The sequence below is a fragment of the Cyanistes caeruleus genome, chromosome 2, assembly GCF_971803275.1.
Source record: "Cyanistes caeruleus chromosome 2, bCyaCae1.hap1.1, whole genome shotgun sequence".
NCBI classification, from domain to species: Eukaryota; Metazoa; Chordata; class Aves; order Passeriformes; family Paridae; genus Cyanistes; species Cyanistes caeruleus.
In genome coordinates, this window is record NC_141702.1 from 112099 (window position 1) to 138735 (window position 26637).

Consider the following 26637-nt stretch of genomic DNA (forward strand, 5'->3'; position numbering starts at 1 on the left):
TGTAACAAAGTAGAGACATTTTATTAGTTTTCACTTAGACAAAATTCATAATAGGATCTGGAAACCACACTCAGTCAGAATGGTAACCAAGAGCACGGTGTCAGGGATGGGTTCTGCCTGCTGCATCCGGGTGTCTGTTGGCATCACACTCTGAGGAATGTTCAGAGAGGTTTTCCCAGGTAACTCCAGCCCACTTCTTCACTCTCACAGCGAATCTGTGGGAAAGAAATAAAATGCCCTTCACACTGGGAGCCTGGCAGGTCAGTATGTTTTGATTTGGTGTTGTACTTAACTGTTCCAGCAGACGCCAAGGTGAATCCTAATGCTTTCACCTCTGAATACTGCTTCAAAACAAAACTTATTTTCAAGTTGGAGTTCAGGAAAAACAACCTTAATTGTGGGGGGGACCGTTGTCTTAGTGATGAGTAGCATTTCTGAAATTGCAAGTTTTTGGATGGCAGAAATTACCTTTATTACCTTTCAATCCCTCCTTGGTTTTTAATCTTTGTTTCAGTTACCCTGGAATTAAAGGAAAATTGAAAATGTTAACAGGCTGGATGAGAACAGTGTATGTTTCACTCCTTGCCTGTGTTACATTATTCCTGGATTTCTTTTGGTTCTTCAGCAGATACTGATGGAGGTGTGAAATGTTTCCGAAATTTATGTAGATTACAGGACTAACACAAGGGAGACCCACTACATAATACTCAATAAATTCCTCCTCCTCTTCACTGTTAAGCAGTCTTATTTAATTGGTAAGATATTATGTTCTAGTGTCTAAGAGACTCTGTTCCAAAGATATATTTAATATTACTAAACTGTGTATTATATCATCAAATTGACTTAGTGACTTAAAGCAGAAAATAAATTCCATTAGAGAAGTAATTAACCACTTTCTCATCAGACATTTTAAATTATGTTGTGGCTGATGTTCAGTCTATTTGAGTTTGTGTTTGTTTGGTTTTTTTTTTTCCTTTTTAACAAGACCTAAAATAGACTTACTTCTGGACTTCTAAATGCTTATACAGTTTATTGCTTTTATGAATTTCCAGGAGTCAAGACTCTATCGATCAACAGAAATAATAGGTTTAAAATACTAGTAAATTTTTTCCACTGGAGTCTTGATGAAATGTATTTTTTGTTAATGCACATCTCTAGGTGGCTGAAAGTATCTTCCATTTGAAAGCATGCAGTTATCAGAGAGTGAAGGAACAGCCCAGTTTTACAAAAATGATGTATAGCCTATTTTAGAAATAGATAATATTAGATAACTCATGCTGAGAGTAGGAAGGGACATTGGGAAGTGGAGACTCTTGCGTCTGATGGAGTGAAATTTATCTGCTGGATTTAGTAGAAACTAATAGAAGCAGTAATTCCTCCATCTAAAATCCTCATGACTGCTTTAAAACCCCCATAATATATACATATATACACATTTTCTTTTTCATGTCTATGTTGACTTGGTTTTACAACCTTTTAAATTTTCATTTAGTGTCACTTAAATTTCCATTTTAGACCTTTGGTATTGTAATTTACTGGTGTTGTATTTTTTTTAGCTGGATGTCTCAGAACTCCAGCCAGGTCAGGGATCTGCACAGGTAGACTTTTATAAGGAAGAGTTTTCAGTCTTCAACAGATGAAAGTCTAAAGCACTAGAGAGAGCAGATAAATGAAACCAACAGAGGGAAGGAAGAGTGGGAAGAGAACAAGTAGCAGAAATAGCTGCATATTTTGGCACAATCAAATAGCATTCACTGACACATCACTGTATCTGATGACAACAGTGCTGCATGCTCGGTGTAGGTAGGTTGAATCTCTTCAGCCAATAATACAAAGTTCACATGGCATCTTTTGCTGGACAGCATCCTTCAGTTTTACATTTGGAAAAAATGCTTTGTCCTTGGTGCCAACATAAGTTGCTGACTTCTAAAAAAAGCGGTGATTGTGGAATTTTTTAGTACTAGCTTTCAATTTACCTGAAAAATGTCAGCTTGTGTTCAGGAAGGAAAACTGTCTGTTTTCAGCTGAATTTGCAGTTCTGCTTTTAATGTTGTCTTGTCTTGTCACAGGATACCGGATAAATGCCAAAGTTAAAAGTTCCTAAAATAAAAAAATAAGAAAAAGAAAAGATCTGAACCACAGACAAAAAGTTGTTATTGAACAAGCTATTGTTGCAGATAACCAAAGAGCTGCACATTTTGTCTGATGGTAGAATAGTAGATACTTCAGTGTTGAGCCAATGTATTGTAACAATATGCAGTAACACAGTTTAGGAGGTGATTGTGCCCAAGAAAGTCCTCTGGAATTTAGAATGCTGTTTAAATTGAAGAAAGACTCTTTTATAAGGAAGCCCTGCTTATATATAGATGTTAGGTATTTTATATATATATGTATATATAATACACACATATATATTACTGAATATTTAACCAGCCACAGTCATGTCAGAGAAAGCTGGCACTAGACTTGCTCTGGAGGTGTCTTTTACTCCTCTTTCTGCTGACTAAAGAGGGACATCTCTTCCCCTACGCAAGAATGTCTAGCTTAAGCTACATGTTTAAATTCTAGGTGTCAGGATGCTGGTCAAAGGAATGCCTCCCTCAGATTTTGTAGTTAAAATGTAAGGATATCAGAAATTATTTTCAGCTGAACTCATAAATTGAGTTTGTTTAATGAAGCAAAACGTGTCAAATCCTCAGGCATTCTGTGATTGCTTTATCCATATACTTGACCTAAAGCGAGTAAAGTAATCCAGTGAGTTCTGGTCTATTAGGCTTGCCTTTGAAACCATGAAGAACAGAAACCAGTCTAGGGAGCAGATATTCCTATTTGTAAGTTTTGACTTTCAAGAGCAGTTTGTGTTGGGTCTGCAGGTGTTGCAAGGGGCACGCAGCACCCCAGGGATGCTGGTCTAGCCTTACCCTGGCTGTCACTCTTGCCTAGGGACTCGGTAGGATTGTACATGTTTTCCAGGCTCAGTTCTTCATGTTACGCCAGGTTGTTCTGGAACTTGTCTTTAGCCTGCCTCCCTTGAGCCCTATTAAATTAAAGTCCTTTTGTTTCCTCCCATTTTCATAGGTGTCCATGTCTCACATCCTGTATGTAAAAGAAAATAATTTGCCTTCTTGGTCTGAACCTTTGTATTAATCTTCTTTGCAATCTGGTATGAATTATTGCTCCTTCTTGGTGTTTAACATGTTGATTTATTTTTAGGTTGTTGGCTGATCCACAATCTCTTTAATATCTCCTCATCTTGCCAACAGCTGCACTCTAGATCTGAAGTCATACTTTGCTTTATTCTCTCCTGGAGCCTGCAGGGTATTCTCAGACCCCTAAAGCAAGCAGCTCACCAGCAAGAATTGCTCAATCTGCTTGGTTCATCCTATTCTGAAAATGACATAATGAAGGCATTAATTTTTTTCATGGTCCAGTTAAAAAGTATCAAGGATGGGGAATTCCTCCTCATTGTTTACATACTGGTATTAAATGAGGATAATTTTCATTTTCTCACACACCAATTTCCATAAACAAGCAGCTGTGCTGTCTTAACATATAAGAGTGATTCTTTCATATCCTGCCATGATATAAGGACAATTTCAGAAGTTATTAGTTTGTTGTGATTTTTTTTCTTGTGAAGACTGTATATTCTGACATGTTCCTCACCTTCCCTGAATCATTATGAATTTAAAAGCTTTTTTAGCAGTGGACTAATACATGTCACTGTCTGTTATGCATCCCCTATTTATTCAGTTAGAATTTTAAAAGCTGCTGTAATGAGAAGATGCCTTTTCAGTTTTGTATTTACTAGGCCTGATTTCTGAAGTGTAGGATGCCAGAATTAATTAGTAATTTTTTAATCTATTGCTACTCATTATTACTGCATATAATTTTTCCTTATGGTTTCTTTTAATAATTCAGTGAAAACACTGTCAGCAGTGGATGCTTTATTATTTCTGATCATTCTAGAGTCTCATTGAAGCTGCATTTCCTGTAGATAATTAATTGGAAAACAGCTATTTGTTCCTGCCCTCTAGAAATTTCAGCATTGAAGAACTCATTAAAGTACTAGGTTGAGCTTTGTAGGGATATATTTTTTTAAAACTTAGTTTTCCCCCCCATTCTTTACCAATCTTCCTTTCAGTTGGTGTAATTGCCTTCATATATCTTATATATTTCCTGACAGTATTTTTTATTCCATTACTCTTCACTTTTTCCAACAAATAATGAAAATTCTGGATTTTGTGTGTTACTTCATACTGCTTTATCACTGATTGTATTTCAACACTTTCATGGTATTTTTCATGTTGCCATGTTCCTCATTTTCAAAGCTGCTCTTTGCGACTGCCTGGAATTCCTGTACACTGTTTTCCTCTGAAATTCCTATTGCCTGTTGTTTGGGCTCTTGTTGCAAAGGATGGCAGGCATGAAATCTACCTCTCTGTTCTCCTTCAAGATTCTGGGCAGCACATTTGTATCCTGAGTGAATAATTAATTACTGTCTGCTTTTTCTGGATATTGGTTCATGCTGGTGAATTTTTTTTATCAGAGATTATTTTTTTTCACAAGGGTAACCTCAGATACTAAAATGAGTTCCTTGTATTTTGCTCTAATGCATCATGAGGAACCTTACTTCCTCATTTCCACAAACAAAGCTTTATCTTTTTCAATGTAGTCACTTGGAGTGATTCCTGTGATGTTTCTTGGGCATGTTCACTACACTGATTCAAAATTTCTGGAACACATTATAATGTACAGAGAATATTCATCCCTTGTTTCTTCCCTGTAAACATATTGATGTCTTCCCAACTTAATGGGTAGCATAATATCCTTCACTATAGAGTTTATCCCTCGAGTCATTCCTGCCTGAGAAGGGGCTAAACTTGCTGATTTTGAGAGCCTAAATTCTCTGACATATAATACATGCTGCATCCAAACTCTGGAGGGATCAAAACACTGATATGAAAGTGCCATCTCATCCTTTTTGAGGTCTGCTTAAACATATCTTGTTTTGGTTTCTTAAACATTTCTTGTTTTGGTTTTTATATCAGAATTGTGGAACAGTCTGGGTTGAAAGGGACTTCAAGGATCATTTATTTCCAGTCCCCCATTTGTGGGCAGGGCCATCTCCACCAGACCAGATTGCTCGGAACCCCATCCAACCTGGCCTTGAACATTTCCAGGGATGGGGCATCCACAACCTCTCTGGGCAGCCTGTGCCTCACGACCCCCACAGTAAAAAAATTTTTCCTGTTATCTAATCTAAACTCTCTTTTAGTCTGAAGCCATTCTCCCCTGTCCTATGTAATTTCAGGGCTTTCAGAAGTTCATAAACTTTTAGTTAGGATCCATACAAAAATGTGACAATTCCATTAGAAATGTATCCAGAGAAGTAAAAGGGAAGTAAATCCCCATTTCTGTGGCTGTTTGTTCACACATGGATCCTCATGCCTGTGCTGAGATTCATGGAGGTCATTGAGATTCTGGGGGGATTGAACAGCAACAGTCTCAAGCTCCAGAGACTTCCCTGATTCAGATGTTCAGAGAAAAATTATCTATGTGTGCATTTCTTGTTCATTTGAGTTAGAAAACTAAGTACAAAGCCAATTCTTGCTAATTCAGATTCAAATCAAGCAATGCAAACTCGGTTGAATGAATTTTCCATATAATTAGCTTTATCTGTGAGGCTATGGTGTAACTCAACTTTTTTGTTGTACTTAACACTAAAATGTATCTGATTGATACTCGGGAGTAGTTATGGGGTTTCAAAATGAATAGACATAACCTAATTTTACAGAAATCATTCTATATTAATTCTGGTTTGTGCAAGATAGAGAATGGTGATGTTAATTAAAATGTATCAATGTGAAGCAGTATTTCTGTTTAATTTTATGGAAATAACTTCCTCAAATACATTTGTAACTGAGATGTAAGCAAGGGAACAGCTGATTTTCAGACTCTTTGCTTTTCTGAAAGGGTCATAAACCTCACTGAGAGGTGAGCTTTGTTCAAGCCCTTGAACTAAGCCAGTGAACAACATCCAGCTCAGGCATCACTGAGAGCTGCAGGCTTGTAACATTACTGGTAGAAAATGTAGTGGCTGAGTGGCAGTGCCATTTTCTGACTGGCTGAGGTACACACACACCCTGCTGGGTGATGATTGTTGACTTCAGAGGGATACCTGCATGCTTCAGGTGGGACACAGACCTGCTGCACATGAGAAACCCAGAATAATTTAACAGTGCATATTCAGAGCCTTGCATTGCTTGCAGCCTGGTTTGGTCAGCAGGCTCTGGACAAATATGACATCATTGTTTTTGATGATAGCCAGGAGTCAAAAATGCTTTTCTCAGTGGCTTGATGACATGATAGATAGTGAGAAGGCAAATCTGAGAAAGGAAGTGTATCTGAAAATCTGATTTTTTTATTCCCAGCTGTTATCAGTTGCTGTAAGAAGATACTGCTTCTCCTAATGACTCTTGCCTAATTATTAGGTATTGTAAACAACAAAATATTGATAACAGCACCTTTTTTTTGGTGAACTTGTCATAGAAGCAGAAATAGTGCTTGCCCAAAAATAGTTTGCCAGCAACATGAATCAGGTTAAGAAAAGAGCCATAGGTTAACAAATGACCTCTTTCCACAGCAATGATTTCATGCTGATGCACTGACAATAGGGTAACAGTACTCATCACTTACTGGAGCATGAGATACAAGGTGGATCAGAAAAAGAAGCACCTCTGACCTTGTTTCTCTGCCGTGAGGGGAAGGAAAGCCTGGCTCTCTAGGCTGGTCAGAATTGATCACAAAATCAGGATGCTCAGCAACAGCCTCAGGTTGGAAAGGCCTCAGTGCCTCAGCCTACAAACTCCTGTGTAATAACATTTCAGCACAGAGTTCATTTGGCTCATAGCTGTTTCCAGTCAGGTCCTGAGGATGTCCAAGAATTGAGGGTGGCTCCCTTTTCCAGGACATGACTGTCCTGTCCTGTCTAACAGAGCTAATTCCTTCTACCTGAAGTCTCTGCTCTGGATAGATTCCACATATTTTGGAGCTCACAGATCCATCCACCTCCACATAATCATGGAGTGATTTGGGTTGGAATGAACCTTTGGAGACCATCAATCCAACCCCCCTGACCTAGAGCAGGTTCACAGAGTTGTATCCTTGCAGGTTTTTAATACCTCCAGAGAAGGAGAGTCCCCAGCTTTTCTGGACAGCCTGTTCCAGTTCTGTTGTCTTCAAAACAACAGAGCTTCTCCTCATATTCAGATGGAGCTTTCTGTGTTTCAGTCTGTGTGCCTCACCTCTTTTCCTGCCACGGGGCACTACTGAAAAGAATCTGGCCCCATCCCCTTGAAAGGTGAGGTTTGGGCGTGTGACCCCAGGCTGTGGATCCAGCAGAGTGTGTTGGGAGTGAGCTGTCCAAATCCTCCTTGGCCACGCTGATCTCACACAGCTTTCCTGCTGCAAAGGAGACAGCAAGTTCAGCCACCTGCTGCTCTGGGATGTGCTTCACCCGGGCACATCTTTTGTGAGCACCTCTGCAGCCTGTCCCTGCTCTGGGAGAAAGGTTCAGGTGCTTCCTGCACTCTGAGGTCTGCCCTGCAGCCTCTCTCCTCAGCAGCTCTCCGTGGGCAGAGGCACCCAGGTTGCAATGATTCAAATCCTGCCATGGCTGGTACAAACCTGCCGTGGAGAAAGAGTGCAGGAGGCACATCATACTGGGTTTGAAGCTGTGAGTGTTGGGTAAACTCGGACTCTAGAAACCCAGCTCATCAGTTTGAGGTGTTATTCCAACACAAGAGCCATCCTGCAGGTGTAAGGAAGCGCTGGGATTTATTCAGGTCCTGTGGAAGCAGGGGAAATTGATTTGTCCAGCGGCTTCTGTCAGCCTGAAGAGGACACGGACAATTTCTGCTTTAGGAATCTGTCCCCAGTGTTCCTTGAGTCTCCAGAGATACACCAAGAAGAGGTAACTACCAACTATTCTGCTCTTTTAATTTTTTTTTTTTTAAATTATTTTTAAATTACTATTTTTTTATTTTTTTTTTTAATTCAGAGCAAAGTTAATTACATCCCAGTGTATAAAACACAACTACTGTTGGGAAAAAAAATAATCCAGCCATGAATCTGCTCTTGAGGAAAACAAGAGAGACATTTCTCACCTGCATATCAAGATTTATAGTGTCCCCAGAAGCCACTTCATCCTAAAGTAGAGAGCACAAGCTAAGGAACAGATATGTGAAGCCACAGTTCCCTTTCACTTGGAGGGACATCCAGTTCTACTGGGATCAAGTTTTTGTGAAGAAAAGAAGCCTGATGAAGTCACAAAGTAAGTCCTTGGGGGGATCTCGGTCAGACTGCTTTAATTTAAAGGTCTCAGTTGCAAATGAACAACAGCAGCAGCTCTTAAAGCAAAGAGATGGTAAATTACAGCAAAGAGGCTCCGTAAGCAGAAAACACTCCGGCAGCACAAAGAACCACCCCGGAGCTGCTGTGTCACACTCTGGGCAGCAGAGAGCAGTGGCAGAACGAGCAAGGATCCTGCCTGGATGCCTGGAGGTACCAGCACATCTCCTTCAATGCGCTGGTTCAGCTGTGTCCCTTCTGCATCTCACTGTGCCAGCAGGGCTGTGCAAAGGTCCTGCCTCTGCATCATTCCGCCAGAGCTCAAATTCTCATAAAGAAAGCTACACAATGACAAAAAGTTACATTTTCTGCACCAAATCTGAAGCATCCCTTTAACAGTGGAGGGGCTTTTTTATGACATAGACCACACTCACTTTTTGTGATGTAGGTTGTCTTTGGGTGATTGTATTTCACGGTGTTATGAATTTGAAGCCAGATTTTGATTCTGTACTTTGATGGTTTACCCAGGATATTTAATTTAAGAGGATATTGAATTTAAAAGGTACCATTTGTTCCTCAATGGTTAAACCTGCTCAGAAGTATAAAACTTTGAGAATGTCAGTATAAAAATATGCCATATGTTTTGAAACACAGCTGATGACACTGTGTGCTTGTTATTTTCAGTTCTTAGGTGCTGGACACCCTGAGTCACTTCTAAATCATCATTCCATTGAGAAAGAATATCCCAGCAGAGAGCTGACTGTTCCCCTTGATGCATATAGAGAGAATTTAACCTAAATTTGGTCAATTAATTTCCTTCTTTCATTTTGCACATGTGTTAGTTCTTCCATTCTCTGGAGATGCAGTCTTGCATTTCTACTAATCTCCATTATCACATTATCACAATATGGGCAATGTCTGTTGAAAGATATGCTGTTCCTTCCTTTGAGAGCTTTACTGTTCATTCCCAGCTGGGAAAGCATAGCACCCTCACATAATCTGTAACTGACTGTGCATCACATTCTTTTATTTTTGTTTATCAATTATAAATTGCATTGTTTATAGGAATAAAAGACTTGTCTAGTGAGTCAAATGTATTTATTGCCCTTACAAGGAAAATGTTCTCACTAAAATGAATATACATGTATAAAAATACAGCAGAACAGTGTAACATATGTAAAGTATGTTTGTACTCGTGGCCCTTTTAATCTAGGAAAATGTTTTTTCATGCTAAGATTTGTCTGGTTTCACGTGTGTGTGTGTCTATATGGCAGAGCCCTGAAATAGCATTGCAAGCCACTCATTTGTAAGTGCAGCAGGTCTGCTGCTGGCACAGAAAGCTGCTCCACAGAAGGGCTTTGGGAATCACTGCCTGCTCCTGCAAATTCACATTGTCAGTCCAGCAGTGAAAGACAGCTGTGCATGGCAGAGACTGCTACCAGGGCAGGCAGGCAGCGTCTGGCCCTCTGCTCAACAACCCACCCTTCAAGCATATTAAGTTGGAAACCAGAAATGTTATTTCTTGTACTGTGCTCTAAGTAAAACCTCAGGTGGTCACATCATAACTTGTGGTAAGCAAATGATGTCTGAAAAAAAGGTGAATATTACTTTGAGATGTGCTCACAGAATTAAGATTATAGTTATACAGTTCTACATTTACCATTACATTAACAGTGACAGAATTAATCAGAAGATTATAAGCTGAGAACCAAACAAATCCATGTGCTTTGAGTGAGTTATTTCAGGGTTTTTTTTTTTTTTGTTTTTTTGCATGTGCCATTGCATTTTTAAGTGGAGATATAACCCAAGCTGCTGGAAATTATTCTGATCTTCAGTAACCAGCATTTATCCAGAATAGCTACTGGGGTTAATATCAATGAAAATCACAATTTGGCTTGTGAACCTGGCATGACATTTTCATCTGAGACATTTGACTTTGCTTTCAGTAATTGCTTATTTTGAACCTGAGAGGCAGCTTGGTAAATATATAAAAATTAAGGCCTGTGTCCTTGATAGCTTTTGTTGGGTAAAATTATAGAAATGATCTGTTGTCAGCTGAAATGTTTAAACCAGTGCATTCAATACTGGTATTCTGGTATTGGCTACTGGTACAGGTATTCCAGAAATGCCTTCTGCAGAGCTGACCCTGCCTTCAGGCAGAGATATGGGCTTGGTGATGAAATCGATTTCAGACCCTTTAGTCATAATCCATTGCCTTCCTGTCTCCCCTGCAAAGGCAGAAATGTGCACTTGCTGCTGGCTCTTACCTGGAGTACAGGTGTTGTTCAAGGAGTTCTGATCTGACCTTCTGCTCTCACAGCAATGGAAAAATCACAGCTAGAGATCCCTATAGAAGAAATAAAAATGTTCCTGATGACTGCTGTGGGCTGGCCTCCAGTAATAAAAGCTTCCTATCACTTGAGTCCCAAATTGGTATTTTTAAGTTTTGAGTAATGTGATCTCAGTATTAATCCCGTGATCTGAAAACTATTCCCTTTTCAGGTACCACAGGTTGGACACCCAGAAAATTACTGAATAATTTTACACAGGAGGTAAATTCATACATCTTGAAAGGGATGCTCTTTTGAAAACCAATTTAGAGCTAACATGAAGAAAAATTGAGTTTGTGTTTTGATGAACTTTGAAGCTGTTGTTGCCCTGATGTGTGCTGTAGATGAGGCTAATGATACATGGATTTAATGTAATGTGTCTGAAATTTTTGGTTTTGCATTAGGTGGAAGACTTGTGTATGTAAGATGGTCATGTATGGTCTTACTACAATTTAAAATCCAGTGTGTTTTCAGTTGTTGACTGAAAGCAAACTTTGTTTCTATTCTGGGATTTAAAAAAACATAAAAGTGAACTGGCAGAGGAGAAACTTTGAGACAACAGTGAATTAAAGTGTGTGTGTCCAAATGTAAACATATATGTCACTTCAATAATAATTACTAGTACAGTAACATTTGTAACACTGTACACAAAACATGATTTAATTTTTTTTTTTACTGTCTGACAAAAGGTAAAGAAAACATCATAGTTGCTCATGTGTGCATAAAAAAATATCTATGTGCAAAATGAACCCATTCTATTTTCAGCAAGTGATTCAGAATGTCAGCTGAGTCAGCACAGCCTGAAAGAATATGATTAGTATACATTAATACACATATCACTATATGTAACCTATAGACCAGATTGTGCTCCTAATGGACTAAACTCTTCCAGAATACCTTACAGAATACCAAGTTTAAATGCATTGTTCCAAAAGCTAGTCAGAAGGCAGGACAGTGACCTAAATGCACCTTGTGTGATATTTAAATTTCTTGCTGGCCATTATTGGCTAGTCTAAAACACTTTGTGGCAAGTAAGAAAGGCATTAATGTAGCAGAGGGATTCAGGAGAGGACAAACATCGTAAATATGTAGCTATTTTTTAAATATTATCCTGATAAGCTTTTGAATTTAGTCCAATAACCCTGTTAATAAAAACTGTAGCTTGCAGCGATTTAGAATAAAGCAACATGAAAAATCAAATTGCATCAATTAAAAGCCTGTAGTAAACACAATAAGCTACTGTAGTTAATGTATTTTTGAGGAAAGTGACTTGATTCAACATATGTAAAATGAAATGGTGAGGAAAGTTTCAGTTTGGATGCTCTTTTCAAAGTTTCAAGTGTGATCAGAGCTAGTTGTTTAGATGATTGCTGAGAGATAGTAGAGGTCTGTCCTCTGTTGTTCTGAGGGATGTTTTGTGTAATGGATTTGTCCAAGTACATAGGAAATGGTAATTACAGGATGAGGAAGAGGCAAAGAGGAAGGGACCAGGAGAACCAGATTGTGCCAGTAGCACGAGGAAACATAAAAACCTGGTGACTGCATAGCATGGCTGGTGCAACTTCATGCTCTGCTCCATCAGGGCTAAAATATGTTGGTAATTAAAATCTTTGTTCCTAGAAAACTGCATAAGGATTCTTTTTTGCACCATTTTCTTTTTTAAAAGAAATTCTGAGGAAGATAACTGAAAATGCACAATAAAAGCTCACATTTAGGGAAAAATGCTTCCATTGATTCCATTTCATGATTCCTCTGAGGGAAATCTAATAGTATGACATAAATGACATGCAGAGTCTGGTACAGCCTCATAAACTTTACTCCCATCACACTCATCACCTGTACTGTAAGGTTCTTTTTCCCAGCTTCCACTCAGCAAAGAGGAAAAGCTCCTTTTAAAAATAAAAAATAAAAATAAAATAAAAATCAGGGAATCTAGGTAAACACTGGGGAGTTTACCCCTGCAGACCTGCTCATAATGACCAGTTGTGACTAAGAAAATTTCCTCCACTCCATCTGCAGAGCAGCCCTTAAACCTCTGTCTGTCCAGTTATCTATCATACCCCTCTTCTTTTAATCTGTTTTTGGCTTCTTACTTTCCCTGAAATGGGTTCCTATGATTCTGGTAGCATTCAGAGTAATGATGTGGTAAACTTTTGGCATCTCTACATTGTGGAGCCCTGGGACAGGTCTGCAAACTTCACTGTGTATTTATCCATTAATTATACTGAGATCTATCACTCCTATCAAAAGAAACAGGATGAGAAGCCTGTTAACCAAACAAAAGCACAGTATCAAACAAAACAGCTCTCTGAGAAAAAAAAACATTTGGCAAGCCAAAGGAAAGCATGGAATTCATAACAAACAGAGCACACGTTTCTCAGCAGTAAATTAGCCTAAGCATAGTCTATTCACATTCCACTTTATGTTATTGTAGCTGTGCAAACTATTATGCAGAAAAAGACAGTGCAATCTTGCTGCAGACTGAACCAAATCAAGCTTTTACTTTAGCTGCTTGGGTAAAAAAGGTTGCTAGATTTTCCCAGTGAATTTTCAGAATTTATTTCGATGAGGTGGATTTTTGCTTGTTTGCTTTTTTTATTTTTTTATTTTTATTTATTTTATTGTTTTTACTGATTAATGTCAGTACTGGTATTGGACATGGCGGTTTATTGTCACAGAAAAATACCTTGAGCACCTTGTAGTCCAGAGGCCAAAGTGATGGATCAGAGTTTAGGAGTCTTGGGATATTTTAAACCATATATCTGCTGTTTGGCTTCTGTCTCTCCTGTTTTCTCCACTGTGCCTGGTTTTGCTAATTCAGGAGAGTGAGGACTGACTTCTGCAAGGTTCATGTACAAGGTAGCTTCTACATGGCCATGCTCATCTTGGTTGTGCCCTTAGTGCAATAAAATAAACAGCAATTGATTGTACAGTTCATTCACCAGTGAACTGAAGTAGAGGATCCCTGCTAATGCTGTTTTTTCTAGTTTTTATCCTGTTGTAAAACCTGGCACACCATCCTTCTGGCTCCTTAGATGCTCAGAGTATTGTAAGTCTGACGAGGACTATATGAAGTCTAAGTCAAAACTTTGTAACAGCGCCGTCGCAGGGCGCGCCTGAGTTAAGAGAAGAAAAAGTGATGTGGCGTTGCTGAGACTTGAACAGGCCCTCGCTCCTCCTCCCGACATCCCCAACTCACGGGAAGCCCTCGGCCCCTTCCTGAAGGCCACCCACACGGCCCCTTTACGTGGAAAAGGCTCCGTCACGCAGTCCCTGTGACGCTTCCGCAGGGCTCACGGGAGCGGCGAAGCAGGCGTGCCGGCCGGCTGGCGACGGGGTCTCGACGAAACGCGACTGGACCGCCTAAAGCACGCAAACAAGAAGGGACGCTTGGCGTTGCACCAGAAACTGAGAGCCCAGCGATAACAACAGCCTCCCTCCACCGGTCAACGCTCACCTTGCCCGCTTCACCTTGACTGCTGCTAGCTGGCTCTATTTCCTAAAAATAAAGACAAAGAGGAGACCTGTAACACAGTGACCGGTTCCAGTTGCCCTGCAAAGACAAACACTGACTTACCTTCTCAGGGGAACCCCCTTACCCTGGATGGGGCGCTCTGCCACCGATTTCATCCGTCCGCATCTGAAAGAGAGCTGAGACAAAAGTCAAAGTGCTGCAGGGTAACTTCACAGCTCCAGACATCTTGTGTTGATCTAGGGATATGTTCTAGACCCCAACTACACCCTACATCACAAATTTCAAATTACAGGGGCCTGGGACTTGGCCTTTTACACCTACAGCCAGGCTGGGCAGCAGGGCAGAGCAGCTCCGGGACAACTACACCCAGACACCCGTGACACACCAGACAACCGACGAGGGGACACAATGGGGAGACAAAAGTCTGGGCCACAAGAACGGCCGCAAGGACTGAGAGAATGCGGAACGAGATGAGCCGGGTGAGAATGAAGGCGAGCTGATGAAGCTCACAGAACCCGGGAGGAAGAAGATGCTGACAGAATGACAAACTCCAGGAACCGCCAAGACGGAGGCCCAAGAATCTTATGGCCGCAATCCTCTACCTATCGTTGCGTTTCTTCAAGTCCTAAGCCGCAACAATGGATCCTCACGGCGCACGGCTGTTGACACAGCTCAGAAGAAGACGTCTAAAAGACATCCAATCGGATGCTTGTCAAAAGAGACGCGAGTCCAAGGCCTCTGAGAGCTGCCGAGCCGAGGAGCCCAGAGATTGGAGATGCTATAAGTGATGCTGGGGTTTCTGGTAAGCCCCCAGAAGAGATAGGGCAAGGCACGTACAACACAAGAGGCACAAAAGACACAGAAGGCACGATGGACGAGTGACACGACGCACCCAGAGGCTGCTCTGTCCTGCACACCTCAGCACTGTGAACAAAAGTGAGGCTCTCCCACCATGTGGCCTAAGGGGCCACAGCCTGGACCTCCCCGTCCCCAAAGCTGACTCAAAAATCCCAGGTCATGAGCCCCGACGCGGCACCCCGCTTTCATCCCCCCTCTGCGGGTCGTAGCCTTCGACTCAGCTCTCGGATGCTTGGTGGGGTGGATCCACATGGGGTGCGAAGGAAGGCCTCCTCGCCATCTGGGAAGTTCCTGCCATTGCCAGGATGTCGACTCCTGGTCAGCTACAACCAAGAAGACAAAATATCAATGCAGGAGCTTAGTGCCACATCTGTGAAAACCCAGCACTTACCTTCTCTAGAGAATGCCCAGGTTCATGGGCTGCACACTTCACCCCACAGGGAGGCCGAAGCTTGCTTCACAGCAGTATTGGCTGACAGCCAAATGACCACCACCTCAAGGAGGGGAGGAAGACTCTCCAGTCAGTGAGGGCCAGGGAGCCCAGGGTACCCCAAGGATAGAAACCCCAGCTTATATGACAGCAGTAGGCCCGAGCACTCACTATCGCTTCCTGGCTGGCCCTAGCACCAGGGAACTGCCTGCACCTCTCGGGGGTTCTGGCACTCCGCTGCTTTTGGGTTCCTGCCTGAAGCTGCCTCAAGGAAACGGGAGCGCTGTGAGGGCTGCTGTTTAGGGTTTGAATAGTCCTGTACTCTACCTTATATCCCAACCTATACCCCTTTTCTTTTCACTGTTTGTCTCCAGCCCTCGAGACCTTGACCTCTGAAGCCCTCCCTCAGCCTCTCCGTGTCACTGCCAAGCTGCCCCGCTGAACCCTACAAACTTACAACCCTACGCTTGCAACCGGGGATGCTCCTTATCCATAGGCCCCAAGAGATGTCCCTTAGCCTGGACCAGGCAATCCACAGTTGCTCCCTACCCTACCTAAGTTTGGCCCTGAGACAGGGCAGAGGCTGACAGAGCCGAACTCTTTGCGGAGGCCAGGCACGAAGCCTTACCAACCGCCGCCTCGAGGAGGGGTGGGAGCAATCCCCGGCTGCGGAGGGACAGAGAGCCCAGGGTGGGGCGGGGCGGGAAACCCCCTGTTTCCCCAACCCTGTGGATCGTCCCCCCACTGTCTCTTCCTGGCTGGCCCTAGCACCAGGGAACTGCCTGCACCTCTCGGGGGTTCGGGCACTCTGCTGCTTTCGGGTTCCTGCCTGCAGCTGTCTCAAGGAAACGGGAGCGCTGTTAGGGCTGCTGTTTAGGGTTTGGGGTGGGGTACACCTGAACTCCACCTTACCTATACCCCTTCTTTTCACTGTTCACTCAGCCTTTTTATTTTTGGAATTCTTGTGACAGATTGAGGGCACCGGGGAGGGACTGTCAAGATTAAATCAAAAGGGAAAAGGAGAAAGATCACCCCTGCAAATCCACACTGGCTCAGCTGTTCAGGTGCTGCTTCCTGGCAGAAAGCTTTGTCCCTCACCACCTCCTTTATGCAGTGCTCCACGTCCAGGTGCATCCACGTGCTCCCCCAGACCCTATGAGATGCTCTCACTGTCACTCCATCAGATGCCACTGGGAGCCCACCAGAAACTCCTCTCCTTCAGCAGTTCCATGCCAAAGTTGATTTGCCACTCGTATTTGGCCCTGTAATTACAGCAAAATCGTTGCCCTCTGTCAGGTACGTGTTGTTAGACACAGGTTTTTCCATAGCCATCTTTTCAAGAACGAAGTGCCATCCCTGCTTGATTGCTAAATTAACAGTAAATTCTGGAAAACCTAAATGAGAAAAAGAATCTAAAAGACTGACGAGTTAATATGGGAACCTTTATGTGATTAAACTAGTATGTTTTGAAATAAAGTGAATTCTTCCAGGTCTACTGCAAAAATCTAATTCCTAAAAAAAAAATAACCAAAAAACAAACAGCATCAAATTCTCACCCATATGATCAATAAAATCACAATACCTCCACCAGCCAAGGGAAAAAAATCTTAACCTAGAAAAAATCCAAACCACCTCAAAAAGATTCAACACTGAAACACAATGCATCCTAACACTTCAACTAACAATACTAAACTAAATTTTAAAAACAAGTATTCCCTCTATCCACACCACCAATACCACATAAAACAAATAAAGTAGTCTCATCACAGCACCCCCAAATCAAAAACCTAAATTGCACTAAAATCCTAAAAATAATCACAAATTAACCCCAAAATAAAGTTTAATCTCACTAACAAAAAAAAACCCCAAAACAGGTAACACAAACAAAACCCACACCGTACAACCACCAGCAAAAACAGATGCTATGCTCTTTCACTAACAGTTCTTATCACATCAGCAAAGTTAAACATAAATAAAAAGCCACCCTATTGAACTCCACACATCACACTGAAAGGAATGATGAGCTTGTCTTTACAAACAAGCTGTGGGTCAGTTGATAAGATGTAGCTATCAGTGACAAACAACAGAAACAATGGGATGAATTCCAGTAGAAGATCAAACAGACACTGAAAGAACACTATGAGTTCCATAAAAGTTAAGAAGGGATTATGCATTGGGGGTGGAGGGGGAAAAGGTACCCCAGGTGTCAGGCGTTCCGGGCAGTCTGTACCTGTCAAGTACCTCAGCCTATGGGGAAAGGGAGAAGGGACAAGCGGCCGGGAATTAGGATAAAAAAGGAGGCTGTGCTCTCCAAAAATTTGAGAAACCCCAGGGGAACGCCCAATGGCCTCTCCCTTTATTCGAATAAAGTAAAAGGACTCCTCTGTCTCCTTTTTGGACATAAACCTCTGGTGTTCGTGGAGTAATTTTCCTGACAACACCAACTATTAAAAAAAAAAAATCAAACCAAGTCACTGAACTCAAAGCCATTCAACTAACCCTAAACATTAGTAAAAAAACCCCAAAGCTCTACATTTATAGTAATACCTGAATAATTACCAAGACTCTATAAAAAATTTTAATAGCTAATTAAAAAGAAGAAACCAACCTAAACTACAACAAGTTAAAAAACACCACCCCCAAAAATATATCTATAAAAAGCCACCATATAAATGCCTGTGTCCCCAGAAATGAAGCTAATAAGAAACACCACAACAGAAAGGAATCCAAACTTACCATCAACACCTAAACTAAAAAACACAACATTAAATAAATAGAACATATACATTATTATACGCCAACTACAAACAAAATAAAATTATACAATCAATTAGTAAAAATCACCTTAAGACCACTCAAAAAACTTCCAAATATTAAAAACTGCATCTAACAAAAGCCGCCTAATTAACACCCAAAACTCAGCTAACCAAACCCTACCCAATCTGAACCCGTACATACAATAAACAAAACCAAATAATACATATCAAAATCTATTTTAATTGATTCTACCTAAAATACAAACCAACCCATTCATAAAATCATCTTTATTCAAAAACCAAATTTCACGTAGTGAACACAAAAAAATGAAACAACACAATATGTGCCACCACAAAAACTAATATTGAATAAAACCCACATAAATAACTCTGCTTACTCAATATTACTACCACTATTTATATTTACCTGTATCTCTATAAAAGTATATCTAAAAGTAAAAAATAATTTGACCATTAAGCCAAAGATATACAATAAAAAATAAGATGTCCTAAAATTACATTATATTATATCCCCACCATCTGCTTTATGCTTAAACAAATTCTGTAACTTCAAAACTAGCAAAGAAAAAAAAAAACTTTTAACGTACAATCTGTATACAATACTAATGCACTCTACCCCAAATTCTCTCTCAACTCTATTGTTTAACAGAGACAACAAAAAATCCATTTTTTACTTTTTTAAAAATAACTTCTCATAGAGAGGAATGACGGGTTTGTCTTTACAAACAAGCTGTGGGTCTGCTGATAAGATGCAGCTATCAGTGAGAGACAACAGAATCAATGGGATGGATTCCACTAAAAGATCAAAGAGGCACTGAAAGAGTATCATGAATTCCACAAAAGCTAAGAATTAAAAAGGGATTATGCGTGGGGGGGGAAAAGGTACCCCAGGTGTCAGGCGTTCCGGGAAGCCTGTACCTCTCAAGTACCTCAGCCTATGGGGAAAGGGAGAAGGGACAAGCGGCCGGGAATTAGGATAAAAAGTAGGCTGCGCCCTCCAAAAATTCAAGAAACCCCAGGGGAATGCCCCATGGCCTCTCCCTTTATTCGAATAAAGTAAAAGGACTCCTCTGTCTCCTTTTTGGACATAAACCTCTGGTGTTTGTGGATTAATTTTCCTGACATCATTGATTAGTGAATACAAAATAATTGCCAAAACCATAGTAACTTCTTCTAAAACTGTTCAACTTTACTCCAATCCCAAAACCCAAGCTACCACCAAAACACCCCACGGCTCAAAAAGACCCACGCCACATCCCAAACACACGTGAAAAAAACCACAAAACCTTCTAAATCTCCTCATCTTTACTCCACAACAAATAAACTATCTAACGTTATTCATTCTTCTTCCCACGCCCTACTTATTAAAATAAACTTTTTTTTTCACTTTTCCTCAAAAAAAAATTTCCTTTAAAATCTATTAAAAAACTAACTGAAACCTGATTTCTATCAAGAAACACATTCATTTTAAAACATTTCCTCCCAATTGGTCTCAGACCTTTCCAAGGTTTGGATCCTGTTCCAGTGCACCTGAACCAAATCAACCTGCTCTGGCTCTGGAAACATCAACACCAAACCCAGAGCACGAAGCACCTCGCTGTCCCTACCCTGCTGTCCCCCGGCCCTGCTCTCTCGCATCCTACGCTGCAGAGCGCTGGGAGCCAGGTTCAGCCCCGAGAATTGTCACATCCATTCCCTCGGACATTCCAGCTTCCACGGGGATATTGCGGGGACCCCCTGCTTTCCATTCCCCAGTACAGCACCAAGACAAAGTTCTCACTCGACCCGCGTCTCCAGAAAATCGCGTGCAAGGCTTAAATAAACACCGAGGCTTGAGAAATACAGTCTGCCCGAAAAGCCCAGCTCTGCATCCAGGGGAAATGAACATCACAAACAGATTCACGCACCCCAGATGCACGGGACGCTGTCAGCTTAGACCTGCAGTTAACTCGGCAATAGAAAAACCTGAGCTCGAAGCCCTCCTGCGAGGGTACAAAAGGTATTGGACACAGTTTCTAGAAGGCACCACATCGTTATTTAAAGGCACAGCTCGGCTAAAGAGCAATATCGACAAAGCCCCGAGACAAAAAGCCCGGCAGGTCGGGCTTTTCCCCCTCCCCTCCTCCCAGCGGCTTTTGCCAGCGCACTCTGAAGCTGACAAGCCACAAGTGTTCCCCAGCGCCCCCGCCGGGACTCGCTCCCGGGCTGGCGCCGCTGCAGGTGCGGGGGGACCGGGGGAGCCACGCGAGCCCCGGCAGCGGCGGCACTCGGCACCCGGGGGCGGCCCCGCGCTCCCGGCCGGAAAGCGGCTCCTCCGGCGGGCGGGGGCAGCTCCGGCCCCGGGAGAGCCCGGCCCGCCCAGCGGCACCGGGACCGGCCCGAAGGGGCCCCAGCGGTGCCCGAGCCCCGCGCCCGGAGCGGACAGAGCAGCCGCGACAGACACAGCTCCGCGCCGCGGCTCCCGCCTGCCCGCCCGGCCTCAGCACGGCTCTGTCACTCCTCGGGGGCTGCCCAGCCGCCAAATTCCCCAGGGAATGCCAGAAGCGCTGCCGTGCAGGGCTGTAAGGGGTCAGAATCGCTCTCAAAAGCAGCGCCACGGCTCCATGTGACCCCGCCTAATGCTGGAAAAGCCGTGTTTCTGTCAATTGAACCCCGGAAACTGAGGCAACGGGGGGGTGTTCGTGCCTTCTTAAACCAATACGATGGCAAATAAATGAGTGCTCCCCCCCTTCAATTTAATCCCCTAAAAGTAAAAAGTTGTTTTTCCCTTGATTGAAATCTCTCAAATGATAGGAAAAGGGGAACACTCAATCAGACCCTTAAAAAGTAGTGACTATAAGGCTTCCTCCTCAATTTAAACCTCAGGATGATGGAAAGTGTGGGGGGGTTCCCCTCAAGTCAAACCCATAAAATAGCAACAATATTTCCCCCCCTCCATTTAAAATGGAACATGGGGATTCACTGTTCACTGATACCCCTAACACCCTGGAAAAGGCAGGTTTTCCTCCAATCAGTACCCTTAAAATCATAGGTGGACTCCCCCCAGTGTAAAAATAGATAATAACAGGAGTTTCTTCCCTCAATTTATGCCCCCCTTTTGTCCTCATAATACCCATTTCTTCCGGGGGGAATTGGGGAGCAAACGACAAAATGAAATCAAAAGGGAAAATCCCTTTTGCAAATCCCTGCGAACCCGCACTGGCTTACTTGCTCAGATGCTGCTTTAAACAATGCTCCATGTCCAGGTGTATCCAGCTGTTCTCCCAGATCCTATGAGACACTCCCAGTATTATTCCATGAAATACCCCCAGGGAACTCACCATAAATCCCTCTGCTCCAACTGCTTTGTGCTCAAGCAAAGTGAGACAAACCCGCCCCCTAAAATAGCCCCGGGCAGGACCCACCCATTCTTTACCATAACTGCTCACACCTGGGGCTGCTCTGAGCCTTCATCAACCTCACTGCTCACACCTGAGGCTACTCTGAGCTCTCATCAACCTCACTGCTCACACCTGGGGCTGCTCTGAGAGCTCATCAACCTCACTGCTCACACCTGGGGCTGCTCTGAGAGCTCATCAACCTCACAGTTCAGTTTGTGCTGTTGCCATCCTATGGGTGAGGGGAGGGGCAGAAGGAACTTGTTGCTCATTCCCTGGACAGCTCATTGTCTGCACCTGACACACTGGGGCACCAGGCTTTCCTTGCTATGGATGAGGACACCTCTCCTCCTCCTGGTGCCCAAGGCTGAAAATGGAATTCCACCTCCACAATTCCATGTGTTTGAGTTTCACAATTCCCAATGTAATTCCCCATGGATCATAAGCCATCACCTCTAATTTTTCCTCTAGAATCACTGCTGACTTGCCTTTCTGTGGAAGTGCTTGACACATGGATGCAGAGTTCAGGGGCTTGTTTATGGCTTATCCTGACGAGCACAAATGAAATCCAAACACCCAGAATTACAGGGAAATATGGATAAAGTTTATAAATACTCCTCTTCCTTGCAAATCCCTGGCAACCTCCCATTGACCTTTTACTCTTAACCTCTGAATTTTGACCTTTGACTCTTGACTTTAGCTCTCTGAAGTTTGATTCCCTGATAATTGACCTTGAACCACATAACCTTGGAAAATTAACCCATAACATTGCACCTTGGACCCTTTACTCTTGATCTTTGAACACTGACCATTCACATGTGACCCTTGAAGTTTGAATCCCTGACTTTCCAATTTAACCATTGACCCCTGACCTTTTGCACTTGACCTCAGCCCTTTGACCCTGCCCCAACATCAATATTACTGACCTACAGTGATTTCAGCATATGAATGCTACCACAGTTATCTCACCCAGCCGTGTCAATACCACTATCAGTCTCTATCCCAGCCCCAGTGATTATAGCTCCAGTCCTAGTGATCCCTTCCCTGCCCCAGTGATTTCAGCTCTTGGCCCACGAGCTTTATTTCACTGCAAGCTCTCTTCTTCCAGCTCCACATCCGCTTCTTTTTCCCCCTCTCTGCTAGGTGAAGCTGCTCCAGGTTGAGACAAAGGGTCTTTGTTCTTGGTTCCAGCTCTGAGGTTTCACCTCAAGGCCGAGAAATGCCACTCCAACCCCATCCCAACCCCAAAGCAATCTTTACTGTATTTACAGCCTGCCCCGTTGTGTACCATTCTATGCTTGCTTCCCACATGTACAGTCACTATCCCCTCAGAACAGTGTTTGCAGCAGTCCTCATACCAGCCCCAGTGATTTCAGCTTCAGTCCCACAAGCTTTATTTGACTGCCAGCTCTTGTGCTCTGCTTCTGCCTCCTCATCTTCCCAGCAGTGACACATCATGCTGCTTTCTGGCTCTCCAGGCAGATCTGTTTTAGCTCTAGCTCTCTGTGGTTTGAGCTTAGCTCTTGAACCCACATTCCAGCCCCAACCTGACCATCCTTACTAGAGGAACAGCTCTGCAAGGCCCTATCCCCGCCCTTACACTGATTTCAGCTCCAGCCACGCAGTTCGCATCCCAGCTCCATATTCCTTATCCCAGCCCCACAACAGTTTTACCCTAAACCCTACCATGTTTCTGTCTGCTCCAGCTCTGCTTCCTGAGTTCCTGCTCCTCAGCTTCCCACTTCTGGTGGCTGAAAGTTGCTCCCGCTTCTCACTGCAACCCAGGGCTGTTGATAAGGCCACAAGTCAGTTATTACTATCACTTCAATGTCTCTAGATACTGTCCTACCCACCCTAATGGGAGCCCAACTTTGGGGACACTTGAGGCCTCAAGCCCAACAGGTACCTTCCCCCTCCCCCTGGGTCTCAGCCCAGCACTTGCCCAAAGGCCCCCCCCTCACCCCCCCCCAGGCAGAACCAGGGGCTGGGAATAGCCATTGGGCCCCTGCTAGCCCATCCCAAAAGGTGCCCTTGGGCCCTCCCAGCCCCCAGACCCTCAGACTCTCCTTGGTACCAGCAGACAGGGGCTGCTAATCCCCCAGGCACCTCCTGCAGGCCCTGAGCTGCAGCTCCATCCCCTTCCCCCATGGCATTTATCCAGCTCCAGCCTCAGTATTTCCATTGCCCCACATTGGTTTAGGCATGATTCAAGTGCCAAGGTCTTTATTCCACACTCTGGGGCTTTATGTCTTCACTGGTCCCACAATGGGTGTTTCAGCCCCAGCCCCACAATATCTACTGAATTAACATCAGCTATCCAGCAAAAAAGCCCCTAAAGTAATTAATTTTAAGAATTAATTAATAAATAATATTTAATTAATATTTAATTAATAAGTAAATAATAAATAACTACTAAATAATCTATATTTAATTAATTAATAATAATTAATAATAAACAAATAATTAATAAATATTAGCTATTAAATAATATTTAATTAAGAAGTATTAATAAATAATATTTAATATTTAAAAGTATTAAATGATAATTAGCAACTAATAACAAACTAATAAATAATAAATATTTAATTAAATAATGATTAATAAACAGTATTTAATAATAGTAAATAATATTTAATCATTATTTATTAATACTTAGTTAAACTAATACATATAAAGATAACAATATGTCTTGTTAAAAGTAATTATAATTAATAATTTTATTATTTTAATAAAACGAGCAAAACAAAGCAATGTAATAAAGAAAATCGTTATTATTTTAAATAAAATCAAACTAAAATAATAAAAACGAAAAAAACCCAGCTTTATTCGCGATATTTTAAATATTATCTTCAATCCAGAAACTACAAAACAGATCCTCTCTGTCCCGCAGAAACAACAGCTCATCTCCCTGTGCCACTCCAGACCCCGCACCCGCCTCCGGCCGCCCGAAAAGCCCAGGACGTAGCAGAAAGAATTGGCCACGACCGGCCCCGCCGCCCCAAGACACCGCCGGCCCCCAGATGCTGGTCCCAGCAGACGCGGGCATGGCGCCCGACCTCACCGGCGCTCCCCGGATCAGCGAGCGCAGGGCTCCCGTCCTGGCGCACCGGCGCTCCCTGGATCGCGCCCGCGCACCTCCCGCCGCCGCCCGCCGCAGCCGCCGCCCGCCGCCGAAGTAACGCCCGCACCCCTCCAGCTCACGCTATTTATAGCCCACGGCCGGCCAGCCCAGCCAATCACAGCCCGAGGCAGCGCCAGGCCCGCCAATCCCAGCCCGCCCGTTCCCGCCGCGCTCGCCTCCGCGACCCCCCGCTGTCCCCTCAGGCCCCGCTCCCGCGATCCCGCCCGCTCCCCCCCTTCTCCCCGTTTCTTTGGGCGAAATTACGGCCAGGACCTGAACGGGGAGCCCCCGCCCACCCTTCCCGGGACCCAGCAGCACCTCTCGGGGCTGCGGCAGCTCGGCTCCGCCGGCTCCCAAAGCGACAGCGGCCGGAGCGGCACCCCAGTAAAACGGGGGAGCGGGACCGGGCCGCGACTGAGCAGGCTGAGCTTGGCGGGACCGCGCCTGGATTCAAAGGGCGGCTGTGATTGGCCAGAGCGGAGCAAGGCGGGCCGGGATTGGCGGAAGCTTTGAGGCTGCGGCCCATGGGAGCGTGAGGCGCTCAGTTGGGCGGAGCCAGGGGTGCTCGCAGGGTCCACTGCTGTCATTCTTCTCAGCCGCCGGCCTGCAAGGCAGCCGCTCCTTTTAGCGCCGCGTCCCCGCTCGAGCCCGGCCGTGTCACTTTACATACTTAACGCTATTTCACCCCTCCCTGCTATTTACAGACACCGCCCCGCTCACTCCCTCCCCAGGCTCGGCAGCCGCGGAACTGCCGTAGCTCCCACTGCCGCCTCCCCCCCGTCACCCAGCGGAGCGGGGCAGGGCCCCGCTCGGGGCACAGCGGCAGTACCGCTCTGTGCCCACAAGAGCTCAACATAACATAACTGACTCAAAGGCAGCTCACACAAGAAGGGAAAGAGGAAAGAAAAAAACATCTGCGGAGCTCAAAAGCAGAAACTCTGTATCCGTGTGCACTAACATCCATGATTTTTTACATTTCCATTTTTTCTTTACATTTGACTTCATCCCCAACAGTTGTCTAAGAAATAATGTTATTAAATCTTTGTTTCTCTTGGTACACCGTGAGAACTTGGTGTTGCTCTGAATGTGTGGCTTTGGCCACGCTTGTGGACATGTAAAGTCAGTACTTGGAGTCTTCTGGACACATAATGGGAAAAGTGTGTCAGAAGTCCCAACATCTCCCTTTACTCGTGGATTAGGAAGGAAAATATTGAATTATGCCTATAAAATACCTGTGAAAAAAATCAAAAAGGGTTGGGGGGGACAAGTTTTTAAAATGCAAGTAATCAGATTTCACTCCAATGAACTTGACTGTTCAGTGAAATGGTATGATAATGAAATCATCACATATACACACACACACAATATAACTGTAATACATCTAGACACATCTCAGTTATATAATTGATTATATAATGGCTTACAGAATTCATAAACGACTATGGGCCAAAAATCATATTCAGTTTTCTGACAGTGACATTAAGCTTTGGCTGAAATTAAAGTCAGGTTTGCTACATTGCATGTGCGCAAATCCACGGGTGAATCACGAGCCCCCGTCCTTAGAGAGTTCCAGCTCCTCCAGAGAGGCTTCAAACCTCACCACCTCGGGCAGCAGTTTCTTGAGCAGTTCACTCGCTTAAAAAAGGAAGCATACAAATAAAGCCAATACCTAGCGTAAAAACCAGAACAACTCCACAGGTTTTTGGATTCTGCACCCAGCCCTCCCAGGGAATTTCCTGGCAGCTCGGGGTCCCCTCTGGGGAAGGGTACCCAGCACGAGCCCTCCCCATTCCCCGCTCACCTTGCTCCTCCATGCAGCGTGTCCCTCCCTCTGGTGGGGCCTCGGCGTGCCCCAAGGGACACGGGAGCCCCCCAGTCTCCACCCCGTCCCCCTCAGCCTTTGCTCTTCCCCCCCAAAGA

General features: G+C 43.7%; 2 long non-coding RNA genes across 19 annotated transcripts; both read right to left on the minus strand.

Moving 5' to 3' along the window:
* Window positions 1-25190, minus strand: LOC147654521 (uncharacterized). 18 transcript variants are annotated; one of them, XR_015282601.1, is made up of 11 exons: window positions 24658-24788; window positions 23283-23383; window positions 14257-16704; window positions 14137-14178; window positions 13879-14042; window positions 13366-13795; window positions 10617-10696; window positions 8166-8207; window positions 7305-7464; window positions 1977-2100; window positions 1-215 (listed from the first exon to the last, which is right to left on the minus strand). It is a non-coding gene; the product is annotated as an uncharacterized LOC147654521 (long non-coding RNA). The 18 variants fall into 18 exon arrangements; XR_015282600.1 differs by lacking the exons at window positions 7305-7464; window positions 8166-8207; window positions 24658-24788 and adding exons at window positions 12389-12568; window positions 25036-25190 and having other exon boundaries at window positions 14137-14203; window positions 14279-16704; XR_015282598.1 differs by lacking the exons at window positions 7305-7464; window positions 8166-8207; window positions 24658-24788 and adding exons at window positions 12389-12568; window positions 25036-25190.
* Window positions 1436-1803, minus strand: LOC147654522 (uncharacterized). Its single transcript, XR_015282607.1, has 2 exons — window positions 1767-1803; window positions 1436-1652 (listed from the first exon to the last, which is right to left on the minus strand). It is a non-coding gene; the product is annotated as an uncharacterized LOC147654522 (long non-coding RNA).
* Window positions 25191-26637: the final 1447 nt, after the last annotated feature.